Below are 4,875 nucleotides of genomic sequence, written 5' to 3'. Positions count from 1 at the left end.
TTCTCTAAACCTCTTTTAACAGTGTACTTTAGATTAACAACGATAGGACACCTTAAAAATCGTAAATCTCGCGTGACATTGCAACTAATTATTGCATCCTAGACAAAGGGCATTACCGCCTTTTTTTCGGGGTATAAATAGAGGCCCCGCGGAAGCATAGACGCTCAGAAAATTTCTAACAGTTGCCGAATCCACGTCGCTAGTTCACAAATTTTAACAATAGCCGTCGGAAGAGCGCGATAAATCTATCACGCCGAGTTCTAAAAAATCTGTCACGCCGAGTTCAAATCCACGCAAGAAATTATTTGGTCGCGGAAATTATTTGGTCCGTTGACCTCCGAAGTTCACAGAGGGCACACATTCGCCACCACTATCCTTGACTGGGCTTGCGTGGACGCTGGAACCGACTCATTCCACGAACAATCTTCATCACTAGTAAGTCTACATTTGCATGTCACCCTTCCCCCCTTTATTGTACCACCGCGCACCCGACCGCATACTCTCTCACACACACGCACGCACGCACACATAAAAATTGTTATCAACGAAAATGCTATACACGCTCACTCACAATTTTAAAATCATTGTAACTAGACTTAGCTTAATTATGTAAATTAGCTTTGGTTTTATTGAAATAAATAGTTTTTAAAATTTTACTAAAGATTCCTCCGAGTAATTTTTGAATCGCCCCACTCGTATCCCGTTCCCTATAACGCCTAAAATTGCACGAGGTCCAATCCCAGGTCAAAAGGATTAAGTTCCTTGACCTAAAAAGTAGGACCAATGCTCGCACTGTCCATTAAAACAAGTCATGGCGTCCTTTCAGGACCTTGACCCTCATTCTGAGACTTTAAAAGAGTGCGAACGACTCACAGCTGTACGCTTCCGTGCGTATACCTGTGAGATTGAGTCAACCGTCCTTCCGTACCCTCTCCATCTTCCTCTCTCGCAAATACTCAGGGTTGGACGTAATATTTGCAACACTCCAGAAACATCATCTCACACTTCCTAAACGCCTATGAAACATAATCGTGAACATTTCTTAAACAATTCCATGTTTAAATTTCTATCTTATAAACAATTCAATAGATGTTTTAGAGTTTAAATGAAACATCTTCTCAACATTTAAGCAAACTTCTTATAAACTTTCAATAAACATCTAAGTTTACTTAAATGTTGAGAAGATGTTTTATTTGAACTTTAGAACATTTATTGAATGTTTATGATAGTTATACCGGTAATTATGAAATGATCTAATAATAAATAAAAATAAAAAAAAAGAATTTATCTCATATTTTGTTTTATCCATTTGCATGCAACGCAAAATATGACATAAATTCATTAAAAAAGATTTTTTACTTACAATTAAACCACATTTTCATAGTTTTATTCGTGTCTTGTTTCTATATAAAATCATGAAAATTAGTTTTATAATTCCAACCAATAATAATGTAAACCTTCTTACGGATTCTCCCAAATTCAACAACAAAAAACTCCAAAACCAGGGCGAATGAGAGTCAGCGTGGTAATTAATACGCAATCTTAATTCTTCAATCCAAAAAATAGGTCCTTTATTCCAAAAATAGTACGTTTCAGGTTCACTTTGGAATCATCTTCAGCAAAACAAATTTAAAATATCAATCCCTTCATGTCAAAGAAAAAAATCACCATCAGATTAGCAGATTTGATGTTATAATCTATTCGAAACATTAAAATTATCTTATAAATATTTCTATTGAACAAGTTTCAAATTAACAATAAAACTGGTGACTTACCCCAAGACATAGAAGGAATTCGTCTCAACATTAGATGAGCTAATTACCATTAATATTCACTAAAAAGTATCAAGTTAAAAAACGCATGTTGATCGCAGCTCGAACGGAACATGACTAATACACTTAATATAATCTGAAAGACATGTCAGGTCCTGTGTTTGAGTATTTGAGAAATGTTCGACTTGCGTTTCTATACTGTCTTTAATAGTGATCTTCATGTTGTGGAGATGTTTATTATTTGTTTATAAACAGAATGTTTGGGAGATGTTTTGATGCACATGTGAAGTCAGCGTTATGCGACTGTTTTCAAAGCGTTTCTTATGAAATGTTACAATGGCGTTTAAAGAATAATCTCAAACATTTCCATTATAGTTAGCTAAGTGTTTGTAAAATGTTAATCAATAGAGGATTTACAAGATGTTTGCAAACAGTGTTTCAAAATATTCTAACTATCAATAAAATTCTTCATAAACAATCTTAAACAACGCAACCATCGATAAAATGCTAACTAAACAGGTATAAACACAATGTCTCACTAAAAGTTTTCGCCAGGGTAGGCGGATGACCTACTGGTGCTTCTATGTCGCGGCATACATGTGTCCGAGACCTCTCTAAGGGCCTCGTCGACTCTCCTCACCAATCCTTCCACCGAGACGCCATCAGGGACAGGGGACCAGATCTTCAGAGAAGCACTAGCCTCCATCAAATCAACATCCAGTCTGCCCGCGCTCCACTTCGGGAAGCAGCGGGCAGACATCGTTCTTACTGTAAGACTCAGGGCCGAAGTCCCCATCTCCATGAGGACGTATCGGTGGTCGGAGAGGGACTCGTACTCCATCGCCACCCTCCAGCCGGTAACTCCTGGCCGCAGGAGCGGAAGCCCACGAGACGTCTACACAGGAATCCCCTTGGGGACGCGAACACGTGGGCGTAAAGTCCCTGTTAAGTAAGCAAAGGCCCAGTCCACTTGTCCAATTTAGGAGCGCCCCACCCCTCGCGTTACACCGTCCTCTATCCCACATAAGGGGGCGGAGATTAAAATCCCCCAGGACAAATGTAGGCCTCACGATAGCCACTTACCTGCGTACCAAGAATATCCAGAAAAAGGACAAACTCGGCAGAGGTTCTGTTGGGGGAGAAGTAGCAGCTGAACACCACACTCCTCCCCCATTCGACCCCAACAACTCTCCCCTGACAAGGAATCTGCTCTTTACTCCACTGCTAGGTGATGGCAGCCGTAGGAGGATCGTCAATAGAGCCCAACCATCTACCATCCCCAGGAACCAGTCCCGGCTCAGATATAGCCACCAGGCCGATCCCTTCCTCATCGCAAACCCTCGCAACAAGGTTCTGCGCGGGTCTAGACCTATTTAAATTAATTTGCGCGAGTTTAACCATTAGTTACCATATTCACTTCAACTTGTTGACGGGATCTCCCGATCAGCCCCACGATCCTCTTTGTTAGTCTGAGCCGCGTCACGCGCGGGACCATTAAAGGGGGGACAAGAGTGATTCCCAGCCCTATGGCCTTAAGACAACGCGCTTCGCATACCGGGCAGTGAAGCCGGGCTCTACAATCCGCGAGGGCATGACCCAGACCCCCCACAGTTGAAGCAACATTGACTTCTGTCTACGTCGCCCGAACACGAGGGCCTGGTATGCCCAACAGCCATGCATTTATAACATTGGAGGAGGCGCCTCGCGAGGGAAACCACCCTCGCCGTCAACCACCCAAGTCTAATCCGGCTCTTCTCGGATAGCCTGGCTGACCCATTGATGGGACACTGAATCTAGACCTCGTTCAGGCTGCCTCGTCCCTGCCGGATTGGCCCCACGCGCACATCCTCGTGAGAGACCTCCCCTTCCGTCGCAATAACGTCCCTAATCTCCTCGGAGTCCACAGACTGATCCACATTAATCAACCTGAGCTCCGAGCGCCTAACAGGTCTCACCACGTGGACCTTCTCCTGCCCGCTATAGAGCTCCCTGAACCTGCCAACGAGAGCCTTTGCCTTGGGGCCCGAGTCCTCCCCATATCTCAATCAAGAGACCCCCCAGACTGCGCTTTCCTAATTTTAGTTTTGGCGATGCCTAAATCCGCAAAGAGAGATGCTTTTGCGAGCATTCCCGACCAGCTCTGCATACGTAGGAGCACCGTCTTTGCAGGATCATGACTGCGGCCGTCCTAGGCATTTTAACTACAGGAGCCGTCGGGCGCCGCCATCCCCGCCACTCAGTCCGACGTTGGTCTCAGGAGCTCGGGCGTTCTTAGGGCCGTATTCATAATCAGAACTTATTCTTAAGACCGCCTTAAGCATAGTCTTAAGATGCCCTCTAGATTTATAGTCAAAAAAGAAGTGGGATTTAAGCAAGTACTCAAGGTATACCTTGTTCAAGATTATCTTATTTGGAAAAGTCTGAATGTGATTCATAAATACATCTAAGTATTTGATTGAGGCTACTTTGTTAACCATGAATTCATAATCATTTAAAACAGCCTTATTTCACGCACATACTGATAAATAAGACGATCTTCGCGAAGATGTGTCTGAGTACGTCTTAAGCAGTAATTTTTGGAATATTAAGCGAGATAGTTTGTAAATAGTTGCTTCGGTCGTACTTTTATGTATAATCACCTATAGTGATAATAGAGGTTTGCATTTTATACTTTCTTCTGTGTTACATCGTTATATATACTACAAACTTGACCTAACTATTTTGTTTTGTAATCGTATTTTCACCGGTAGAGTAGCAAAAAACTCCTCTTATTATGACAATGGATTTGGAAAATCTGAGAAATTCAGAGATGGATGAGTTAAATTTTTCGAATGATGAAGAAGAAGAAGAGTGGCTGATACGTGCTCCTAAGCGATATCTCCGTGATTATCAAAATCCTTTTGAATTCTACAGTGAATGGGAATTTAAAAGAAGATTCCGTTTCTCCAAAAATTCAATAATGTTTGGTATTTTACCTTTAGTAGAAGAAGGATTAGCTAAAATAAACAATCGAGGCTTGCCAATATCTCCTGTTCTACAATTATTAATATGTTTACGATTTTATTCAACAGCAAGTTTTCAGGTATGTAAATTATATATATAT

At 41.8% G+C, this 4,875-nt stretch overlaps 1 pseudogene; it reads left to right on the top strand.

The window, feature by feature from the left end:
* Positions 1-4,551: 4,551 nt before the first annotated feature.
* The window catches only part of LOC108761503 (putative nuclease HARBI1), a 5,447-nt pseudogene continuing 5,123 nt past the window's right edge, over positions 4,552-4,875 (top strand).

The sequence above is a fragment of the Trachymyrmex cornetzi genome, unplaced genomic scaffold (genome assembly GCF_001594075.2).
Source record: "Trachymyrmex cornetzi isolate Tcor2-1 unplaced genomic scaffold, Tcor1.1 scaffold249, whole genome shotgun sequence".
Lineage (NCBI taxonomy): Eukaryota > Metazoa > Arthropoda > Insecta > Hymenoptera > Formicidae > Trachymyrmex > Trachymyrmex cornetzi.
The sequence above is the reverse complement of the archived record's forward strand: the minus strand, read 5'-3'. Positions and strand labels throughout refer to the sequence as shown.